The sequence below is a fragment of the Pelodiscus sinensis genome, chromosome 5, assembly GCF_052426305.1.
Source record: "Pelodiscus sinensis isolate ZL-2025 chromosome 5, ASM5242630v1, whole genome shotgun sequence".
NCBI classification, from domain to species: Eukaryota; Metazoa; Chordata; order Testudines; family Trionychidae; genus Pelodiscus; species Pelodiscus sinensis.
In genome coordinates, this window is record NC_143056.1 from 1,576,106 (window position 1) to 1,600,542 (window position 24,437).

General features: G+C 51.4%; 1 long non-coding RNA gene across 1 annotated transcript; it reads left to right on the forward strand.

The window, feature by feature from the left end:
• Positions 1 to 18,466: 18,466 nt before the first annotated feature.
• On the forward strand, positions 18,467 to 22,560 carry LOC142829040 (uncharacterized). The gene is made up of 2 exons (XR_012903233.2): positions 18,467 to 19,595; positions 22,180 to 22,560. It is a non-coding gene; the product is annotated as an uncharacterized LOC142829040 (long non-coding RNA).
• The last annotated feature ends 1,877 nt before the right edge of the window (positions 22,561 to 24,437 follow it).

Below are 24,437 nucleotides of genomic sequence, written 5' to 3' on the forward strand. Positions count from 1 at the left end.
ACTCTGCAGCTCTATCGAGTTCTCTCTTCCGATTGCCAAGGGTGAGCAAGGGCCAGGCACGCTGGGAATGGGTGGCAGGGGATGGATCACTGTATGACACTCGCTGATGTGAGTAGCGACCCGGGGAATGGCTCAGCCAGGGAGCAGAATTTAGATACTGAATGTAAAGGCTCGACGGGACGCCATGTGCTCTATGTGTGCGCACCTCCACATTGCCAGCGCTTTGCTGGCCACATTCAGCCCGGCTCGTGTGGAATAACCGAGTGTCCATGCAGGCCACGGCCGCAGGGGAGGGGACTCAGAAGGAGTCATGCTGGGCGGGAGAGGGTTGTTTTTTCTAGATACAATTGGCCCTCAGTGATGCTGGTTTTTTGGTTTGCGTTGATGCCCGTGGAATGATCACCACGGCCTGGAGGAATGCAGCTGGGTCCAGGGACGACGTGCAGGGTGGGTCCTAGCCAGCACCTTCCCTTCCACATCTGAGCCACGCTGGTGACGGCGATTGCTGGATGGTGAGTGCTCTCGTTGGGGCCCGTCAGCGGGTGAACGCCGGTGTCCCGGGTAAACACTCGTGTCCTCAGACGTCGCTTTCCTCCAGCGTCCTCCCGCACCCACGTCAGTCTAGGCTGCGACTTGAACGACACGCTCACTGGGGAGGCGGGGGATGGCTCCTCCCCACTTCTTGCCCCCTAGGTCAACCGGGCACTAACTCTTCATGTTAGCACCCCCCGCCAAAGGGGGAGGGGAGGGGCAGCTGAGCTGGCACAGGGGGAGTCGGAAGGTGATGAGATGGGCTCTTATAGGCAGCCACAGCCCTCTGCACCTACAGGCCAATGGGGAGCCAGGAGGGAATTGTGGGTCTGAGAGGGGGTGTGACGGACTGGGCCGTGTCTGGGCACAGCTGAGGGCGTCCGCTCAGGGCGAATTGCTCAAATCCGGGGCTTCTTACAGTCCCCCTGACTGGTGACCTCTCCAAACAGGCCACAAACCAGTCCCACAGAGCGCTTCAGCTGCCTGCCTGAAGCCTCCCGAGCAAAACCCCTCCGACACCCCAGCAATATCCGTGCCCCAGATGGCCCCGGGCCTCATACACCGGTGGGGGGCCCTAGCACCCAATCCCACCTACCCCAAACAAGTTCTGTCCGGTTCCAAGAAACCAGCCACAGATCCCTGGTCAATTTACCCTCTGGACATTACCCACAAATCACGCTGGGCCAATCCTTTAGAATCTATATCTAAAGGTTTATTATCACAAGAAAGAAAAGCATGAGAGTAAGGTTGTTAAAGATTAGTACGTTACATGCACCGAATCTCCCAGTCCTCGATGCAGGCTCTAGCAGAGATGTTACAGCTGCTGGTTTAAAAGTCCTTGTTGTGCATCCTAGGATCAGGATGGGTCCACAGTTCTTTCTGGCTCTTCGATCCCTGCACTGCTGCCTCTGGGATGAAGTGCTGAGCTGAGTACCCAGATGGAGTCTGCCACATGGCCTATTTATCCCTCCTTCCTGGTCTCTTCTTGGCTACAGCAAGTCACCTGGCCCAGTGCTGCCTCTGGGATGAAGTGCTGAGCTGAGAACCAAATGGCATCGACCGCATGGCCTCTTTATACCTCCTTCCTGGCCTCTTCTAGTATGTAGCCGGTCACCTGGACAGAAGCCAATCTCTGTGTTCCCTACTGGCTGCTCTCAGGTGACAGCCCCTATTCTTTAGGTGTGTCCATAGCCCATTGAGAGCCATTGTTCCACAGGGCCTCGGTAATTAGCATGTCCACATTCTTAAGAAACCAATCCTTTAGAATCTATATCTAAAGGTTTATTAACACAAGAAAGAAAAGCCTGAGAGTAAGGTTATTAAAGTACAGTACGTTACATGCACCGAATCTCCCAGTTCTCGATGCAGGCTCTAGAAGAGATGTTACAGCTGCTGCTTTAAAAGTTCTTATTGCACATCCTACGATCAGGATGGGTTCACAGGTCTTCCGGGCTCTTCAATCCCTGCAGTGCTGCCTCTGGGATGAAGTGCTGAGCTGAGAACAAAATGGCATCGACCACATGGCCTCTTTATACTCCTTCCTGGCCTCTTCTAGTATGTAGCAGGTCACCTGGTCCTCAGCCTCTCTGTGTTCCCTGCTGGCTGCTCTCAGGACAGCCCCCATTCTTTGGGTGTGTCTTTGGCCCATTGAGAACCATTGTCCCACAGGTAATTAGCATGTCCACAGGCTCGGCCCTGCCCAATGCTTAACCACATGCAGGGAAATCTTCAGTTTCCACACAGATTACAGATCTACACACACAGACATTATGTACTCACATAAACAGTGTACACAGGATCAGAAAACAACAAGCTCCCATTCAATACCCCACATGGCTCCCTTTCATACAGATTTCTGGGGCCAACACCCCCACCTAGGGGTGCAGCAGCGATCTGGCTGCTTCCCTCCAATTCGGCAATGTGACAGGGGGTCTGAATCTCCATCCCTCTCAGAGTTGCTCCATTATCCCACACTGAGGGCAGGGCCTAAAGACGCGATCTAGCCCTGAACACTGGCCACGTCTGTGAGCAACACCCCTGGCAAGAAGACCTGGTCCAAATGGGTCCTGGGAAACACACTCACCCCAGGCAGGGACTATTCCACGCATTCACGCAACATTGAGCCCGCTCCTGGAGGGCTGACCAGGCCTCAGCAGACCTATGCATAGAAACTCTGTGTCAACCTGTGGAACTCCTTGCCAGAGGATGGTGTGAAGATCAGGACTTGAACAGGGTTTCGAAAAGAACTAGATACATTCATGGAGGTTGGGTCCATCAATGGCTGTTAGCCAGGATGGGCAGGAATGGTGGCCCTGCCTCTGTTTGTCAGGGGCTAGAAATGGCTGACAGGAGAGGGATCACTTGATGATTCCATGCTCTGTTCACTCCCTCTGCGGACAGTGGCCAGTGCCAGGTTCCCCAGGCTGCATGGCCCTTTGGTTTGACCCAGTCTGGCCGTTCTAATGTTCTTATGTCAACTAAGCAATGACAATAGACTTCCTCACTGTTCAATTTGCTAATCCCTTCCTCCTGAGAGTCCCTGTTCAGTCGCCTTTGTCCGGAGCAGACCCTCTATCTGGATCGCCATTCCGATCACACCCGGCTTCCAAGTGCCCCGTTGGCTGCACAGCCCCTGACCTTTCCTTGTCTCTCCACGTGGCACAAGAACCACTAGCAAGTGTTGCTGGTTCTCGAAATGCACCTGACAAATGCTGGGCGGGAGGGAATTTGCATGCTGGGCACTGCGCTCAGTAGAAGTCTGTTTACCTTCCCAGTCTCTCTAAATCATTTAATTGGGGTTTAAATGTGTCTCAGTAAGGTTTGTAATTAATGCTGGGATGTGTGCACGGAGCGTGCAGGGCCCTGGGAGCCCCCCGATGGCTCATTGTGGTAAAGAATCGGAAGTGGCCACCCAAAGGGAGTCATATTTCACATTTCCCCCCATTCATTCGGTCTCTGATAGGGCCCGGCGTGTGACCACGGAGCAGAACAGTTCTGGCTGCAGCAGGCAGGGTAGGGAAACCAGACCAGCTTTCCTGTAGGCCTCCAGGCCTTGCTCCAGAGGTGCCCTTGGGAGCGGCGGCTTCTAAACGCTACAGCCCGTGATCACAGGGCGGCCGGACACACGCGTGGCCGACACGCCTGCTCCTCGCCACAGTGGGGGCAAAGCACGACGGTTCCTTCATTTCCAGCCCGTTCCCAGGGGAGCCTCACCCAGACCCCGGTGATCCCAAAGGGCGCCCTTTCACGGACAGCGTGGAACATCGCTTCTTCCCCGCTCCCCCGGCAGCTTGCAGAGCGGGAGGAGGGGGCAGCTTCTATTGGTCATTCTGCCTCCTTAGCGGTGCAGGTACCCGAAACGGAGCCCTCCTCCTCTGACCACCAGAAAGGGCTTTCTCCCCTCCAAGTGACGCTCATTTCACGGGGCTGTGCTCCTGCTGTGGGAATGGGTCCAAGAGAGACCAGGCAAGAAAACTGGAAATTATGAAAAGGGGAAAAAAATCAAAGACAAATGTTACAAAGCCTAAAGGGAAGTGGTTTAATAAATAGAGCATTCAAAAATCAGCCTGGTACTCTGCTTTTAAAATATATTGGCTAGGTCATGTCGGGGTCGACTACAGACCACCTGCCCGGGCAGAAGAGGTGGAGGCGGCTTTTTTTAAACAACTCACAAAATCATCCACAGCACAGGACTGGGTGGTGACGGGGGACCTCAACTATTCAGACATCTGTTGGGAAACGAACAAGCAGGGCACAGACTATCCAACCCGTTCTTGGACTGCATTGGGGTCACTTTTTAATTCTGAAGGTTGAGAAAGCTTTTGTGGGAAAGCTGTTCTAGATTTGATTTTAATAACTAGGGAGGAGCTGGCTGAGGATTTGAAAGTGGAAGGCAGCTTGGGTGAAAGTGATCATGAAATCAGAGAGAACATGATTCTAAGGATGGTAGAAGGGAGAACAGCAACATAGAGACAGTGGATTTCGGGAAGGCAGGTGTTAGTAAACTCAGAGAGCTGGTAGGTCAGGTCCCAAGGGAAGCAAGACTAAGAGGAGAATTAACTGAAGAGCTGTGACCTAGTGGGGGTACCTGGCTGGTTCTCTGGGGCACAGACGACCTGTTCCTTGGTCTCGCCCCGTAGTTGACTCCCTCCATCGCTCAGCCGAGATCCGGTTTCTGCGCGATTCCCTTTCTCTCCGGGACTCCTGTTCACACCCGGACCGGCTCTCCGTGAACTCATCCGCCAGCCTCCCGGCCTCCTGGGGGGTCTCTGGTCTTTGGTCCTTGAGCCACAGCCTCAGTTTGGGTGGGCACGCTTCATAGAACTGCTCCATCAGGACCAGCTTGAGCAGCTCCTCTGCGCTCTGGGCTCCGACTCCAGACACCCATTTGCGGCCGTATTGCGACAGGCGGGAGGCCAGATCCACATAGGTCTCCCGTGGCCCTTTCTGTACCCCCCGGAACTTCTTCCTGTACATCTCGGGGGTCAGCCCGAACTTGTGCAGCAGGGCCTCCTTGACTCGGTTGTAATCCCCTGGCTGTAGGCCCTCCAGCTGATTGAGCACTCCGGCCGCCTCCTGGTTCAGTGCGGGGATGAGCTCCTGCAGCCAGTCAGCTGGGGGAACCCGTTGCAGTCCACAGGCCCTCTCAAAGGAGCTGAGGAACCCGTCTGTCACCCATGTCCTTCAGTTGGGCCACCACGGGCCTCTCCAAGCGTCTGGCAGTCCTGGGACCCTGGGGCCCATCCGCACTTGGCGCAGCCGGTGCCCCGCCGGTTCTCCGCTCTGCCATGGCCAGCTCATGTTGTCGCTGCCTCTCTCGATCTTGGCGCTCCTTCTCTCGATCTTGGCGCTCCCTCTCTCGATCTTGGCGCTCCTTCTCTCGGTCCTGTACTTCCAATTCCTTCATCCGCAGCTGGATCTCCAGCCGCCGCAGCTCCGCTGGGCTGGCCCCTGCCCTAGATGGGCTACAGCTTGCAGGCCTCCCGGGAGACGCTGTCTCATCTCTCCGGTGGGTTCCAGCGCTCCTCCCCCTCTCTGAGCCTGACACACTCTCAGGGGGGGTCTGGCTGCTTCCCCTGGGGACAAGATCCTGGCCCTGTGGCTGGTCATTCTCTTCCAGCTGGGCAATCAGCTGGGCCTTGGTTGCTTTCTGCACAGGCAAGCCCCTCTCTCTGCACAGCCCCACCAGCTCTGCCTTCAAGAGTCGAGCGTAGGCCATCTGCCCGCTGGGCCCCTCGGTGCAGACTCACCAGTCTAGTGCTGCAGTGCCCCACGATTCCCAGGAACCGCTTCGCTCTGTCTCCAGCACGCCTGGCTCCAGGGCTCTTGCTTCTACAGCGCCTTGTCGCTCGCCGCTGGGAGCTTCATCCACGGGGTGCAGTGCATCCCGCTCCTGACACCAGTGTGACGGCGCATTGGGGGTCCCCCGTCTCCTGCACCCCGAAATGGCACAAACAGACTGCACCAGCCGGTGGAATAGAGGAAGTTTATTGCCTCTCCAGGATACAGCACAGCACAGATGTAATCTGGTCACAGAGCTGAGCTAGGATGCCTCAGGCCCCCTTGAGATGGGGGAGACTGGGCCCCTAAACTCCAGCCCCTTTCCCTAGGCTGTCTCCTCCATGCTCCCAGACAGCAACTAACTAACACTCTTCCCGCCCTGCCCCCAGCCAGGGCAGCATTCCACCTTCCTTTGTTCCTCTCCATGGGGGGTGTCTGGCCATACTGGTTTGCATAGTGACTCATCCTGTTTTGCTGGGTCGTGGTACCCACGGCAGCCAGTGGGGGTTACCCCAGAGCCAGCAGCATAGAAACCAGCCAGGTACCCCCACTACGTCACAAGAGCCTTGGCAGTTTTTCAAAGGGACGTTATTAAGGGCCCCAGAGCAAGCTATCCCGCTGCATAGGGACGATAGAAATTATGGCAAAAGGCTTAACCAGATCTTTCATGATCTAAAAATCAAAAAGGAGTCATATAAAAGTGGAAAGTCAATCAAATTACAGAGGACCAATATGAGCCAGTGGTCACCAGACAGTCGAGCGGGATCTACCGGTAGCCTTTGGCGCCTCTGACCGGGGATCCTGACTGGTCTGGCAGGGGAACTCTCAAGCGTTGGCACTTCAGTTGCCCCTCCTGCTACTGCCCTGCTTCTCCTGCCCCCTGCCTTGGAGCTGCCCCCAGGAGCCTCCTGCTTGCTGTGCAGGGTGTGGGAGGAAGGAAGGGGGGCGCTGATTTCAGGGTGTCCGTCCTCCCCTCACTCCTGTACCCCATCTCCACACAGCGAGAAGGGGATGGCGGGAGCTCAGCCATGCAAATCTCTGTCACTCTCACACACACACACCGTCCTTCCCTCATCTCCCAACCCAAGACACACACGAGGGGGGGGGGGTTGTTACTTCTGTGGCTGTTTGCAAAGTGACAAGTATCGGGGGTCACTGTGTTAGTCTGAATCTGCAAGAACAGCGAGAAGTCCTGCGGCACCTTAGGGTGGGTCTAGACTACATGGCTCCGTCGATGGAGCCATGGAGATGAGCTTTCTAGACATATGGAAATGAAGTCATGATTTAAATAATCACCGCTTCATTTACATCAAAATGGCCGCCGCGCTGAGCTGATCAGCTGTTTGGCGGCCCAGCAGGGCAGTCTGGACGCTCCGCAGTCGACAAGGGAATGAGGTTTACCAGGGCTGTCAACAAAGGCTTCCCTTGTCAACCGCGGAGCATCCTGACTGCCACGCTGTGCCGCCAAACAGCTGATCAGCTCAGCGCGGCAGCCATTTTGATGTAAATGAAGCGACGATTATTTAAATTGCTGCTTCATTTCCCTATGTCTAGAAAGCTCATCTCCATGGCTCTGTCGATGGAACCATGTAGTCTAGACATATCCTTACAGACCAACAGATTTATTGGAGCATAAGCTTTCGTGGGCAAAGATCCACTTTGTCAGATGCAGGTAGTGGAAGTTCCAGAGGCAGGTATCATAAGAAAAGAGTACCAATCAAGGGTAAGGCTGGAGATAATGAGTCAGTTCAGTCAGGGAGGATGAGGCCCACTTCTAGCAGCTGATATGGAGGTGTGAACACCAAGGCTACATCTAGACTGGCATGATTTTCCGGAAATGCTTTTAACGGAAAAGTTTCTCTGTTAAAAGCATTTGCGGAAAAGAGCATCTACGTTGACAGGGATACTTTTCTGCAAAAGCACTTTTTGAGGAAAAGCGTCCGTGCCAATCTAGATGCGCTTTTCTCAAAAAAGCCCCGATCACCATTTTCGCCATTGGGGCTTTTTTGTGGAAAACAAATCTGAGCTGTCTACACTGGCCCTTTTGCGCAAAAGGGACTTTTGCCCGAACAGGAGCAGCATAGTATTCCCACAAGAAGCACTGATTTCAGACAGTAGGCAGTCGATGTTCTTGCGGAAATTCAAGCGGCCAGTGTAGACAGCTGGCAAGTTTTTCCGGAAAAGCGGCTGATTTTCCGGAAAAACTGGCCAGTCTAGACACAGCCCAAGAGAGGAGAAACTGCTTTGTAGTTGGCCAGCCATTCCCAGTCTTGGTGGACAGCAGTGGGGCGAGGTTTCTCAAAGAGCCCAGCTCCCAGTTCAGCTTCTGAAGCAGGTTCGAGTCCGGAAAGTGTCCAAAAGCCGCCCGTTCCCCGTGAGGCCGAGAGGCAGGTTTTCAATGGAGGCCCCCACTCGGCACGGTGCTGAGCTCCTGCTGAAACCTCACCCAGGCTGGAGGCTGAGACTCTCTGTGGGATTTTTCCCTGCTGGGCCAACCGCAGAATAACGCTGGAACCACCGTGCGGAAAGAGCCCGGGAGGGGGATATTGCTGAAGGGGCTCTCGCTTTCCTGCTTGAATCTTCCCTGACTGTCAGAAATAAGATGGAGCTGATTGAAATGGAGCAGCACTGATGAGCTTCCATGGCAGACTCGCATACAGGACCCTGGCGCGCAATGTGCTGGGTGCCCTTCGTACCCGAGAGCCAGGGGTTGAACGTGAGAACGGCTTGCAGGTTTCAAAGCTCTTGCAATGCTGCCAGAGTCACTGCAATTCAATCCAGCACTCGGAATGCAGCGAGGTTTGAATAACCGGGCACTTCCTGAGGGCTTGTCATCATTCAGTTCCGAGGGGTGTTTAGCACCGATACAGGAGAGAGGAGAGGAGCTAGATTTGCAACGTTACCCTACACGGTGAGGTTAAATATGGAAAAGATTTCCTAGAAAGCTTGGAAATTAAATGTATTTGTCACCCTCTTTATAAGTACAAAGGCAGGAAAAAAGTCAGAGTCGTTTTATTAGAGTCACAATTAATTTTTCTCTGTTCGTAGGACCACAGAAAGGCTGGGCTGGAGGAGGCATTGAGAGGCCGTCCAATCCAGCCTCCTGCCCTGGGAGGGGGCAGAGTAATCCCTACAGCATCCCTGCCAGGTGTTTGTCCAACCTGTTTGCAGAAGCCTTCAGTGATGGCTCTGGGTAGATGCCGACTGTGTGGGGATGGGCGTTCTCGCTGTAGGCTGCCCCAGTGCTGCGCCGAGAGTGGAGACAGCCGGCTTGGAGCGCATTGCCCAGTAAACACACAGACTCGGGGTTCAGCAAAGGAGCTTGATCAGGTTCAAGGCTAATGTCAACAGAAGAATATCAGAACGGCCACACTGGGTCAGACCAACGGTCCATCTAGCCCAGGGTCCTGTCTGCCCACAGTGGCCAATGCCAGGTGCCCCAGAGGGAGGGATCACAACAGGGAAGCAGAGGCCAGAGACACCTTTCCCACCCATACTGGCTAACAGCCATTGATGAACCTAACCTCCATGAATTTATTTAGCTCTTTCTTGAACCCTTTTAAAGTTGTAGCCTTCACTGCATCCTCTGGCAAGGAGTTCCACGGATTAATTGTACGCTGAGCAAAGAAAAACTTCCTTTTGTTTGTTTTAAACCTGCTGCCCATTAATTTCATTTGGTGACCCCTAGTTCTTATATTGTGGGAACAAGTAAAGAACTTTTCCTTATTCACTTTTTCCACACCAGTCATGATTATATAGACCTCAATCATATCCCCCTTTAGTCTCCTCGATGAGTCCAGAGATGCTAACATGTGTGCTCATAACAATGGCAGCGAATGGCAGGACTGCCCACCCACCGGTCAGACAGACAGACAGACAGTGCCTTTGAGCTACATTTCTATACACAGGTACATATGTGTTACTGCAGTGGCCCTGGAGAGGCGCTTCTCACCTGATCCCAAGCCTGCAGTGACAGAGGGCTGGGGGGTCCTGTCTCCCCAGGGCAGCCTGCAGACTGAATCCCAGCCCCACCCAGAGCAATGTTTCAAATGAAGCGTGAACATTTGCATTTTATTTTCTCCACACAAAATCAATTGAGTTAAGGCCCCAGGCAATGTCAGGGACATCCTCTAGTGAATAGAACTGCTTTACAAATCACGTTGGGACATAAAGTTCCAAAAACTAAATCTCCCCGTGATTAGTCACGAATATTTCAGCAGCGTCCAGTTTTAAGAATCGTGTAAGTTATTATTTGTCTGAAAAATTGTACCAAAGATATTTCTTGTTTCTCATTTTGTATCTGTTAACCAATCAGTGGAAATAAATAATAGTCTGTGTCTCATGCAGCAGTTACACAACACAATGAATAGCTTATAGCTAAAGAGAATAATTCATAAACAACCCAAAGATAACCCCCAACTGATAGAATCCTAGAACACTAGGACTGGGAGGGACCTCGAGAGGTCACCAAGTCCCGTCCCTGCCCTCCCAGCAGGACCAAGCACCATCTAGACCATCCCTGACAGGCGTCTGTCCAACCTGCTCGTAAATATCTCCAGAGAGAGAGATTCCACAACCTCCCTCGGCAACTTATTCCCGTGTTTGACCACCCTGACAGATAGGAAGTGTTTCCTGATGTCCAATCTAAACCTCCCTTGCTGCAGTTTAAGCCTATTGCTTCTTGTTCTATCACCAGAGGCCAAGGAGAACTATTTTCCCCCTCCTTCTTTGTAACACCCTTTTAGATTCTTGAAAACTGCTATCATGTCCCCTCTCAGTCTTCTCCTTTCCAAACTAAACAAGCCCAATTCTTTCAGTCTTCCTTCATAGCTCATGTTTTCTAGACCTTTCTTCATTTTTGTTGCTCTTTTCTGGACCCTCTCCAATTGCTCCAAATCTTTTTTGAAATGCGGTGCCCAGAACTGGACACAATACTCCAACTGATGGCTAACCAGCACAGAGTAAAGCGGAAGAATCGTCGATGAAGATATCGAACAAAACCGGCCCTTAAACAGACACCCCCCTTGTTATGCCGTTCCATCATGACTGTGAATCATTAATAACTACTATCTGAGAATGGTTATCCAGCCAGTTATGCACCCACCTTATAGTAGCCCCATCTAGATTGTATTTCCTTAGTTTATTGATAAGAAAATCATAGAATCATCATAGAATGATAGAATACTAGGACTGGAAGGGACCTTGAGAGGTCATTGAGTCCAGTCCCCTGTCCTCATGGCAGGACCAAATACTGTCTAGACCATCCCTGATAGACATTTATCTAACCTACTCTTAAATATCTCCAGAGATGGGGATTCCACAACCTCCCTGGGCAATTTATTCCAGTGTTTGACCATCCTGACAGGTAGGAACTTTTTCCTAATGTCCAACCTAAACCTCCCTTGCTGCAGTTTAAGCCCATTGCTTCTTGTTCTATCTTCAGAGGCCAAGATGAACAAATTTTCTCCCTCTTCCTTATGACACCCTTTTAGATATCTGAAAAACGGTTATCATGTCCCCCTCAGTCTTCTCTTGTCTAAACTAAACAAACCCAGTTCTTTCAGCCTTCCCTCATAGGTTCTCTAAACCTTTAATCATTCTTGTTGTTCTTCTTTGGACCCTCTTCAATTTCTTCACATCTTTCTTGAAATGTGGTGGCCAGAACTGGACACAATACTCCAACTGAGGCCTAACCAGCGCAGAGTAGAGCGGAAGAATGACTTCTCTTGTCTTGCTCACAACACACCTGTTAATGCATCCCAGAATCATGTTTGCTTTCTTTGCAACAGCGTCACACTGCTGACTCATATTCAGCTTATGGTCCACTATAACCCCTAGATCCCTTTCTGCCGTACTCCTTCCCTGACAGTCGCCTTACTAACATCTCCACTTCTCCCTTATCCACAAGGATTGATAGACTATCAAAGAAAGCTATCCGATTGGTTTGACATGATTTGTTCTTTACAAATCCATGCTGGCTGTTACCAATCACCTTATTATCTTCCAGGTGTTTACACATGATTTCCTTAATTACTTGCTCCATTATCTTCCCTGGCACAGAAGTTAAACTAACTGGTTTGTGGTTTCCTGAGTTGTTCTTATTTCCCTTTTTATAGATGGGCGCTAGATTTTCCCTTTTCCAGTCTTCTGGAATCTCTCCTGACTTCCATGATTTTTCAAAGGATTTTTACTCAATCTTATGTATTCTGTTTGACAAACACTTACAAATAGTGGACATTCCTAGAAAATCCTAGTACTTTGTAATGAATCATAGAATAATAGGACTGGAAGGGACCTCGAGAGGTCATCGAGTCCAGCCCCCCGCCCTCAAGGCAGGATCAAGCTCCGTCTACACCATCCCTGACAGATGTCTATCTAACCTGTTCTTAAATATCTCCAGAGAGGGAGATTCCACCACCTCCCTTGGCAATTTATTCCAATATTTGACCAATATTAGTATTGATAATGAATGGTTTGATCAGCTCAAAACAGGCCTGGATTTAAATTCATGTCTGTGGATGCTTGTCTGCACCGAATTCTCTAAGGCAATTAAAAGACGGGTGTATCTTCTCAGCTGGGTAAATGTTCTCCAGCGCGAGGTAATGATTTCTCACCTGGGCCCTGAATGTCAGGCTTGAGGCTGTGCTAAGAGCTGTGAACTCGTTTCTAAATACTTTCGAAAAGTTTATTAGCAGGTGTCTGTGTCTCTAGGCAAACGCCGCTTGCGCCACACACCAGTTACATGCGCTTTGACCCTGAATTCTCCCAGTGTTTTACCACCTGCAGCGATGTGAAGGTTACCACATAAAAGCAAGGCTGGCCTCTGCTTCATTGGGGTCTTTCCTTTCGTGAGCATCTGTTGACACAACCTCACCAAGTGTCACCTTCCACCGTGGGTTGGGGCCTATTTATCGCTGTCTTGTCCATCAGCACGCCTGTCAGTGGGGCAGACTTCGCTGAAAGGGCTTTCTGCTGGGAACAGCCCAGGGGTTCGGTGTGCTTCACACGGCATGGCCATGGTCATGCTTTGAGCGTAGAAATGATATTCCACTCTCTCTCCAGGGAGTCATGGTCGCGTTTGACTTGTGTCCTTCCATGAGATGCTACAGAGAGCTGGGTGAGTGTCCCGTGTTCGGCAGAGGCCACCAGCAAAGGAAAGATCTCTGGCTAAAATCGCTGCGTTTCTCACATTGGATGCGGCTGCCCATTCCTTTCAGGAGGCAAGACACTTACCGTCACTCTGCTATTTCCTTGACCTAAAGTGAAGAACTTCATGTCCTTAATTCCTGAGGTTCGTCTATGTCAATATAATTGACCTGTGATTTCCTGAGACAGTCATCTTTCGGGTGGGATCATAGAATCCCAGGGCTGGAAGAGACCTCAGGAGTCATCGAGTCCAGTCCCCTGCCCAAAGCAGGAAAAACCTCAACTCAATCATCCCAGCCAGGGCTTAGTCAAGGGATGGAGATTCCACACCTCCCTAGGGAACCCATCCCAGCGCTTCCCCACCTGCCTAGGGAAAGAGTTTTTCCTAATCTCCAACCCAGACCTCCCCCACTGCAACTTAGCCTCTCTCCATCCTCTCTGGAACCTCCCTTCAGGGAGTTGAAGGCTGCTCTCAAATCCCCCCTCACTCTTCGCTTCTGCAGACTAAACAGACCCAAGTCCCTCAGCCTCTCCTCGTAGGTCACGTGCTCCAGCCCCTGTTATCATTTTGGTTGCCCCCCGTTGGACCCTCTCCAATGCGTCCACATCCTTTCTGTAATTGGGGGAGGCAGAACTGGACACAACACTCCAGATGTGACTGAATAACGGGAAATAATCGCTTCCCTAGCTCTGCTGGCAATGCTCCTCCTAATGCACCCCAGTATGCCATTAGCCTTCTTGCTACAAGGGCGCCCTGTTGACTCATATGCAGCGTCTCAGCCACTGTGATCCCCAATGCCACTGATTCCTCATTGTTTTTATGAAAAATAAAGTCTGTACCCCAAAGAGCTTATAGTTCCCCCTTGTGCATTTATTAGACTCCTGCAGAGCCACAGCCAGTGGCCCACGTGCGAGGGTGGAGACAATGGATTCAAACTGATTATTTTCTCCCCCATCAGGACCCCCAAAAAGGTTTTGTTCCTGAGCGTGATGAAGCAGAGCCTGGAGAGGGATGAGGAGAAGTTCTCTGGGACACATTTCCACTGACACTATTCACATGGCAACTGGCTCTGCTGGAAAAGCTGAAAATCCATCTCAGCAGGTACCTGCTCCCCGTAAATCTCAGAAAAGAGACAGTTATTCAGTCTAGTTCAAGGTGAATCTGTCCCTGAACTGACAACTCTATGGCTGTCTGCTCACATCAGTCTTCTAACAATCTGCTCGTTGCAAACTTCAAGACAATGATTGCTAACGGGCTCTGGATAATACCTGCTATCTGTGTAATTACAACGGCACGGCTCAAGTGTGAGCAATCTTCCCGAATAACATGTCCCCCCCTTTGAAAATGCTCAAATAACTCATTTCCTGACAAATTTAAAGTAGCTACTAGACCACTCTGAGGCTTAAACTGCGTTGTCTCATCCAGCCGCAGAAGAGAAGGCATGACTATTTCTAGCTTTGAATGCTTTACTAGCATCTGCTCCAGCCATTTTCATTTCCCTAGAGGCCTAATCCAAAAATCATTCAAATAAATGGCAAATCTCCTATTGGCTTTGGTGGGGGTTAAGTCGGAGCCTTAATTCATGCTACATTAGTGTTTGGAGAGTCTTCTTCTTCCTGCATGAAACTGAGAAACAAATGTGCCTTCACCCGTTTAAATATACTGCATAACAACCTGCATTTTTTACTGAAAAAACACATTGGAAGTACAAAGTGAACCCTTCTGTTATTGAAATGCTTCATTACGCTTTTTGTGAATGAACTGGTGTCATAGTATGCCAGCAGAAAGTTTCAACTTCAACAAAACGGTGAAAATGTTCAACTAGCTCTAAGTGGTAAGTCAGTGCAATGCTGTGAACTATTGTCGGACAAGAGGGGATAGCTTTCTATCTGCCTTTCACTTCTCCGTGGGCATAGTTGGTGAGGCTTTTCTTTTTTATCCCTTTCGAAGGCTTTGTCTGTTTCATTTGTGATCTACCTTGAGGCTACTTCAAGAGAGATATCCAGGAGGGATAATTCTGCAGACAATTTTCATGGAAGTTTAAACAAATTTTTCTTCTTCTATGTTTACAAACCTCTGGTGTTCCTTTTCCACATGCCTTCTAAGAAACTCTTTTACATGCAGGCATGTTTACAGATACCATGAATTTTAAAAGCAACAAGGAGTCCTGTAGCACCTTCTAGAATATCAGAGGGTATGTCTACACTACCACCCTAGTTCGAACTAGGGTGGTAATGTAGGCAACCGGAGTTGCAAATGAAGCCCGGGATTTGAATTTCCCAGGCTTCATTTGCATCTCGCCGGGCGCCGCCATATTTAAATGCCCGCTAGTGCGGACTCCGTGCCGCGCGGAGTAACGGTAATTCAGTATAGGAAGCCTAGTCCGAACTACCTAGTCCGTGCCACGTGTAGCCGCGCGGCATGGAGTCCGCACTAGCGGACATTTAAAAATGGTGGCACCCGGCGAGATGCAAATGAAGCCCGGGAAATTCAAATCCCGGGCTTCATTTGCAACTCCGGTTGCCTACATTACCACCCTAGTTCAAACTAGGGTGGTAGTGTAGACATACCCAGATGTATTGGAGCATAAGCTTTCGTGGGCAAAGACCCACTTCGTCAGATGCCTGTAGTGGAAATTTCCAGAGGCAGGTATAAATATGCAGGCCAGAATCAGGCTAGAGATAACGAGGTAAATTCAATCAGGGAGGATGAGGCCCACTTCTAGCAGCTGATCTGAACGTATTCTCACCTACATGCATCTGATGAAGTGGGTCTTTGCCCATGAAAGCTTATGCTCCAGTACATCTGTTAGTCTATAAGGTGCTACAGGACTCCTTGTCGCTTTTGCAGATCCAGACGAACACGGCTACCCTCTGATACATGAATTTTAAATAAATTTTGGAGATAGCTGGAAAAATCGAGTACGTGTTCTTCCGCAAATTCCCACTTTTGGGCTACTAGATTCTAAGACTTACATGTGGCCTGTGAATACAGTCGGAACTAACAACCCTTGACATTTTCGTTTTACTTTACAGAGTAGTCTCATTCATTTCATCTGAGTTTCTCACCAAAGTAAAGTCAAGCACCTGTATAAGCTTTTTCAGGATCAGAACCTAATGCAGTTGAAAACTGCACTTTTAAGTACTTAATACTGCCAGACCATAAATGACTTGCAGAACATAATGGTTTCAGGCTACTCTCTCAGTGAGGAATACTGATCTGTGTACAGATAGCTTTAAAAAGAGACAGCGATATTTGAAGTAAAATGTTACAAAATATACACTCAGCTCTAAACCCACAGCCTGACATGGCCTCTTGAAATCACAGCCCTCTAACACCGCAGTGAGGGAAACAGTATAGACCAGACAGGTTAGTGAGGGAAACTCGTGGCAAGTGTCTGGAGTGGCTTACGAGCATAACGACGAACCTCAGGGCAGACAGAGAAAAAGCAGGGCCCAGGCCCAGAACGGGCTGCGAGTTCTGTAGCTAGAGTTCACTAATCAAGTGTCAACACCTCCTCCATTGAGTCTCCGACAGTCCCCATGGTCACTTCAGCCTCACTTACCACCCGGGCAAATGTGCGATTGCGAGAGATGGTCCTTTGCACCACAGAGCACAGCAGTTGGCTTCCTCCCGCTCCCAAAGGGCCAGTGGATTGCTCCAGGCAACGGCACCAGAGCCCTGGGATCACGTGTCTCCACCCCCAGCGAGTAGGAGAGGGACAGGACGATGTCCGACATTAACGCATGGGAACCCACATGCCCAAGGGGGAGTTACAAAAATAACGGACGATTCTGCCACCTGAAAGCTCTGCTTACCCTCCAGGGCTAGCTCAGGCCAAGCAATCTCCACGAATCTCCGTCCCTTAGTGTTCCACAGCCTGGAGAGCCTGTTCTTTATTGTCAGGCATTTTTATTCCCTCTGCCCTGAGTTCAAGTTGATGGGACAAGTCCACTGGTGTCTCTTCTTCGTGTGTGTGTGTGTGTGTGTGTGTGTGTGTGTGTGTGTGTGTGTATGTGTGTGTGTGTGTGTGTGTGTGTGAGAGAGAGAGAGAGAGAGAGGGGCAATCCAAACCGTTGTTCTTTGACGTTTCACAATGGCGCATTCGATTTTCATGGGTCCTCTCGTGGGCAAGACCTACCCCCTTCCGTAGGAAGCCAGCGTTTCTACTTTCCTGGTTGGTGAGCTCCCCAGTCAGAGAGGGTTACGATGCAAACCCTTCATCTTAACGTCTAACTTGGGTACGGATGTTCTAAGTGGGATTAAAACATACAGCAGCTCCCAAGTATTTCCTAAAGTCTACTCTGTGAGCCCCATATCTATTTTAACGACGCCGGCACGCCGGCGAGACACTCCGTTTTCTATCTATGCTTTTCTCAGGGTCCCAAGTTTCTGCTCTTCTATATCTTTGTGATGCCTTCCGGTGGCTCCGTTCCCATGCAGCGCTGAGTGTAGATGGCTCTCTGGGGAATGGAGGAGTGACAGCGTAGCCCCGGGAAGGAGGTTGTTCTCTATTAGTTGAGTCGTTGGTGTGTGCTTTCTTCTTTGAAGTGTATTGTGCGCTCCGTGTCGGGGCTGTGTGCTCAGGCTAGTGGCCTGCTGGGCAAGAGAGAGGACATCCTAACGAGCTTCTAGCCAACCGCCTCTAATCCCATTAGTGTCCCTTAACAAAGGGTGGAGCTAGCGAACAGGAGAAGCAAACAGGGGTTTTAGTAATAAATATTCTACACTGAGGTCAATAATCCTCTACCTTACGCCCTCCCAAATAACCCCCCTTCCTCCCCCCAACATGCAAAGAACAAACAACCGGCCCTTCAAGTGTAAAGACGCCCGCGGCAGAGCAGAGCCTCTCCAGTTAATTCACTGAACTCAACACATGTGATTACCTGCCGGGGGGGGGGGGGGGATTTGGATGTACAAGCAGTTTATGGCCCTAGGAGACCGAACACGAGCTCTTGAGAGCAGCCGTGCGGAGGCTGGCGGGGGGCACATCACCTCAGGGTGGGCTGCAGAGATACGATTTCAAGACACCATGAATGACTCTTCTCGGAGCAGCTGGGCCTGGAACCCACAAGGGGACAGTGCGAGGAGACGCGCAGGACCTGTTCCAAGCAGGGACTAGACAGGGATCACTAGCACTGGGGAGGGAAGTACTGAAGAAACCCACCAGAGTGGCACTTTGCTTCAAAAGGGAAACTCCATGAGTCTGAGGGGGCTAAATACATGGAATGGAAAAGGAGCAGTCCCAGGCTGCGTATATTTAAAAGCACCATAAAGCATTGGATATATATTTGTGGGTGCCAGTAATGACACTTCTCAGAGGGGTGGCCATATTAGTCTGATCTTTAAAAACAACTTTGTGGATGTCATGAAGACTAGGACTTTACCAGGGTTCAAAAAAGAGCTAAATAAATCCATGGAGGTTGGGTTCATCAATGGCTATTCGCCAGGATGGGTAGGAATGGGGTCCCTACCTCTGTTTGTCTGGGAATGGGTGATGGGGGAGGGATCACGTGAGGATTCCCTGTTGTGATCCCTCCCTCTGGGGCACCTGGCATTGGCCACTGTCAGCAGACAAGACACTGAGCTGGATGGGCCTTTGGTCTGACCCAGTCTGGCCGTTCCTGTGGCAAGGAGTTCCACGGGTTGAATGTGCATTGTGTGACACAATCCTCCATTTTGTTTGTTTTCAACCTGCTGTTTATCAATTGTATTTGGTGACCCGTAGTTCTTAGAGTTGAATTACAGTCTCTGGTGACTTGACAGTATGTCTTTATCAGCAAGCTCCCGGAAGAGCTCTGCTTCTTTACTTCATCTTCACTTTTACATCCTGCCCCTCTCCCCATCTCCAGACTCCAGCTGCCGCTTCCCAATGATGTCGCAGGGAGAGTAACTGCCTTCGACAGCAGCCGGTGATGTCACAATGAGAGTAACTGCCTTCGACAGCAGCCAGTGATGTCACAATGAGAGTAACTGCCTTCGACAGCAGCCGGTGATGTCACAATGAGAGTAGCTGCCATCAAAAAGCCGCTGGTGATGTCACAATGAGAGTAGCTGCCATCGAAAAGCCGCCGGTGATGTCACAATGAGAGTAGCTGCCATCGAAAAGCCGCCAGTGATGTCACAATGAGAGTAGCTGCCATTGAAAAGCAGCCAGTGATGTCACAATAAGAGTAACTGCCATTGAAAAACAGCCGGTGATGTCACAATGAGAGTAGCTGCCAATGAAGAGCAGTCGGTGATGTCACAATGAGAGTAGCTGCCATTGAAAAGCAGCCAGTGATGTCACAATAAGAGTAGCTGCCATTGAAAAGCAGTCGGTGATGTCACAATGAGAGTAGCTGCCATTGAAAAGCCGCCAGTGATGTCACAATAAGAGTAGCTGCCATTGAAAAGCAGTCGGTGATGTCACAATAAGAGTAGCTGCCATTGAAAAGCAGCCAGTGATGTCACAATAAGAGTAGCTGCCATTGAAAAGCAGCCAGTGATGTCACAATAAGAGTAGCTGCCATTGAAAAGCAGCGCTCGAAGGGAACGAGATGTTGCTGAGGTGAAAGGCCGGGCCAGCAGCCCTGCCCGAGGGATGGGTGCGGCTACAGTGTGAAGACAAAGGCTCCCCCGGTTCAGAGTGAGAACGGTGCGTAGGAACAACAGGCCCTCCAGCTAGCAAAGGGAGTGCGGGACAATAATCATGTTATTTAAGAAACTGAATCACAAGCAGATAATTCCGGGGTTTCCTTTAACAGCTTGGGTGGCCCTTCGAATCCTAGAATCCCAGGGCGGGCAGAGACCTTAGGAATCACCGAGTCCAGCCCCCTGCCCAAAGCAGGACCAGCCCAACTCAATCATCCCAGCCAGGGCTTTGTCAAGCTGGGACTTAAAAACCTCTAGGGATGGAGATTCCACCCCCTTCCTAGGGAACCCAGCCCAGCGCTTCCCCACCCGCCTAGGGAAAGAGTTTTTCCTAATATCCAACCTAGACCCCCCCCACTGCAACTTGAGCCCATTGCTCCTTGTTCTGCCATCTGCCCCCACTGAGAACAGCCTCTCTCCAGCCTCTTTGGAACCTCCCTTCAGGGAGTTGAAGGCTGCTCTCAAATCCCCCCTCACTCTTTGCTTCTGCAGACTAAACAAGCCCAGATCCCTCATCCTCTCCTCATAGGTCATGTGCTCCAGCCCCCTCATCATTTTAGTTGCCCCCTTCCCTCCCCCTGCTGGATCCCCTCCTCCTAATGCCCCCAATACACCAGTAGCCTGCTTGGTTACCAGGGCGCCCTATAGACTCATCTGCAGCTTCTCACCCCCTTTCATCGTCAGGACTTTTCTGCTGACCTTGGTTTTCATGAGGCAGCTGCAAGGAGCGTTTGGCTCTGATAGTGCACTGCACAGCGCTAGACAATGGCTCCGTGGCAGTGCCCCAGTGACACAGGGCCTGTGAGCTGGGAAGTGTCCAGCCAGACTTAAAAATAGCCTCACGTCCCTCTGCAAGGCAAAGAGAACAAAGACAACGAGCTGCGAAGCACACAAGGGACTGGGAAATGAATTTAACTTCTCACTGGGTAAAAACTAAACGACGCCTTTTCTTCTGGGTGCTTTTCAGCCTCGAATTCTCAGTAAAATCCACAACCTGACCACACTGACAATGCACAAAAGGAGGTCGGTGCTAAATTAAGATGAGGGGTCAGATTTTTAGCTACAAATCAGCATGTTTGCATTCCCCATTCTTCTCCCACGTAACCTCCGCTCTGGCGGCCGGTCTGAACAAAGGGAAGTGGAATTTCCTGTGATCTTCTGTAGGTAGGAATCCCTTGGGCACAGGGATTTTTTTCCAAATAGCTTTTCATGTGCTTTGGACTTTTCTGCTCTGATGGCAACATTTCAAGGAGGAGTCTGTGTTGCTTTTATTCCAGATTGCCAGCTCTCTCAGGAACATGATTTCCAAAGTGGCAGATTTTTTGCGAATGTGCTAATTTCCACGTCCCAGCCGTTTTCACGTGCAGAATAGTGCTGGGTCCCCGTGTGTGCTGCATACAGGCTAATCGCCTTGCCTAGGCTGTGTGTCAACGGGTACAGTGTGAGCACCTCGCCTACTGCAGGAACACCTCGCCGAGGGCGGGACTGATCCCTCTAGGCATGGAAGGGAGCTACGTAAGCATGCGCAGAGCTGTCTCGTCCTTCCCAGCTCTGCTGACAGCTCTCCTCTGCTGGGCTGCCTGCTCAGCGCTCAGCCCGCGAGCAGGGACTGCTTCCACCCAGTATTGTCTGGTCGTGCCCTCCCCATCATGCTGCCTGCACATTGCACACGCTGGGCCCCCGACGGCCTGTGGCCACACCAAAGCCTGGTGCTAGGATTTGCAGAAGTGCTCTCTGCGGCGCACCCGGGCGGGCATCGGCGCCAGCGCATGGCTCAGGAGAGGTGGACGTTGTATCACGTCAGTGCGCCCCACGTTGCCAGATCCCTCACCAGGCTGGTCCTTACCTAGGCTGCTCCTCTTGCCCATGTCACTGGGGCTGAGCCCTGCAGAGGGTGCCTCTCGAGAGCCAGGAGCATGACATGGACACGGCAGGGTACTCCAGGCTGGAGAAGGGGGGAGAATTTCTGGTTCTCCATAAGAGCCATGAGGATCGTCTTTAGCTTTGTCTTTCTCCCATGAGCCGAAGGGCAGGATCCAGAAGAGGATTAGAGCCTTCTCTCTGGATGGGCACTGTACAACGTGAAACAAAATACACTTAAAAACAACCAATCGTCTGGTAGCACGTTAGAGACTAACAAAGCACGTGGATGGGATCATGAACTTTCATGGGCACAGCTGGTCATCTGAAGAAGGGGGCTGTGCCCACAAAAGCTCATGATCCCATCCATGTGGTTTGTTAGTCTCTAAAGTGCTACCAGACCATTTGTTGTTTGCTAAGTTTCTCCGGTACAGACTAACTCGGCTCCCCCCTGGAGCAAGTGAAACAAAGACAGACCCTTCCCCAAGGCCCCCAACCCCTTCCGGGGGCAGTGACAATACTAATGGTTAGGAAAAGCAACAGCTCTGTGTATATTGCTGGCGTAAAAGCCTTTACAAATTAGAGCGGGTGGACAACTTTCTCCCTACAAAATAACACCTGGAGAAGTTCTGTTGTCTCCAACTTGGAAGAAAACCAATATCCGTCACACAGAGCTCACGAGTGGATCTCCTGAAACCGTGTGGTGACTTTCACCCTTTGTTTAATAGGACAGAACACAAATGAAAATCGTTACGCTCGGCCATGGCTCGGAGGGTCTGAAACAGAAAGGACATCCAGAGCTTCTCTCGGACACCCGGATTCCCTCCCGCCCACCTCTAGTGACACCCCAGGGATGAATCCGTGAGCGAGAGAGGAATTTGTTTTGAAGTATTTCCAGGGTTACTCCGCAGACATACACACAAAATGAGGGTTTGCAACTGAAAAAAAACCAAATCAACTCTAAATATAGCTGTACCATCGGCACCACTGTAATTTTCTGAACAGTACACAGTTCTGTTAAATTGCTCTTCACTTGGGGAGGCCTCCAGTTCAGGGGAAAGGCAGCTCAAGTGCAAAGAAATGTCATTAAAAGAAGAATTTGCAGCTTGCTTCTGGGAAGCCGAGATGGCTCAGGGATCCACTATCCGAGGGCTATTCATTCTCCCCTCACATACAGGTATACAGCCCCGGGTTTTCTCTTTTGTGTCCTGCTCCCTTCTTTCTCCTACAAAACCCTAACATTGGCCACCTGAAAGGCAAGTGAGTGAGAAACAGAAGATAACATGGAGCCAGAGCGGTGGGATTTTCCGGGTAAAGGTTTTACCAGGGAATTTAGGCAAGGAGAATGTGCTCACTATGAATCAAGGTCAATTCCGTCTTGTTTTTCAACACCCACGCACAGCGCCTCTCCCTGTGACGCAAAGTAGAAAGGCTGAAGCCCACTTACTATACTGCAGCATCGATGTGGCTGTTTCTGGCGTGCAGCCTGGCTCAGATAGGGGATGTCTACACAGCAGGGCAAAAGTCGAATTAAGCTACACGACTTCAGCTACATCAGTTCCGTAGCTGAAGTCGACATAGCTTACCTCAGCGTTTGATGCTGTCTACATAGCAGGAAGTGGAAGGAAGGGCACGCTTCCTCCGACTTCCCTTGCTCCTTGTAAAATGAGGGTTACAGGAGTCGGAGTAAGAAGTCCTCTAGCTCGCGGTATTTCAAAATAATGGCTTGTGGTTGCAGTTAGTCAGGAGGGGCCAGGGTTTACTGCCGAGGTGTCCTCACAGGTCTCTGTCTCCGTCAATGAGGATAACCAGACGGCTGCTTGCGTGTGTGCTCAGTGATGTTTGCCGTGTCGACTTGTGCACTTAGTCTTCACAGCAGACCCTGAGAGAGCCCCCAAAGACCACAAACCAAGGATCGAAGGTGCCAGGCCAGGTGGATTGTTGAGTGTAGAACAGTCCTAGCTGTCAGTGACTACTGAACCACTACACATATGTACCCTAGAACAGTGGACTGACTCAACAAGTGGGAAACCCCCACCTCCCCCTAGGTCAGTGGTCCCCAACGCGGTGTCCGCGGGCGCCATGGTGCCCGCCAGGCCATTTATGTGCACCCGCGGAGCAATCTGGGCTGTCCCCGCCCCCGAGCATGCGGCAGGTGCCAGCCCCGGGAGCATGGGCGGCCCCTGCCCCGGGGTCACAGCGCATGCTGGTGCTGGCCCTGGGCATGCGGTGCCTGGGCGGCCCCTGTCCGGGGTCGCAGCACATGCCAGTGCCGGCCCTGGCCCTGGGTGCACGGCACATGCTGGTGCTGGCCCCGGGCTCACGGCACCTGGGCGGCCCCTGCCCCGGGGTCACAGCGCATGCTGGTGCTGGCCCTGGGCATGCGGTGCCTGGGCGGCCCCTGTCCGGGGTCGCAGCACATGCCAGTGCCGGCCCTGGCCCTGGGTGCACGGCACATGCTGGTGCTGGCCCCGGGCTCACGGCACCTGGGCGGCCCCTGCCCGGGGTCGCAGCACATGCCGATGCCGGCCCCGAGCGTGTGGCGCATGCTTGGCCCCGCCCCCAGGCACATGGCCTGTGAGCAGCCCCGCCCCCGTACATGCAGTGCGTGAGCGGCCCTGCCCCCAGGCGCCCGGAAGCCCCAAAACGTTGGGGACCACTGCCCTAGGTCATACAAAGACTGTCCCCCCAAGACACCACTTTATATGCAGGTACAAACAAATCACACCTCACTACTGACATGTCAGGTTACCACCCTCTGACGGTACTTAGATATCCCTGAGTTCACTGGAGATCCCTCCCCACCTCCCTACCTTCAGCCGGTCCCTTATCCTGTTTTCCTAATGCGGGAGCCAGGTCCATCCACAGCCGACCCAACACCCCGTACCTCGTGGTTCGATTAGAAAATTTCTATCCAGCATGCTGTCATTTTAGACCCTTTCCTGAACCTGGGTCACTATCTGTGGGGAGTGGGTACCAAGGTCTT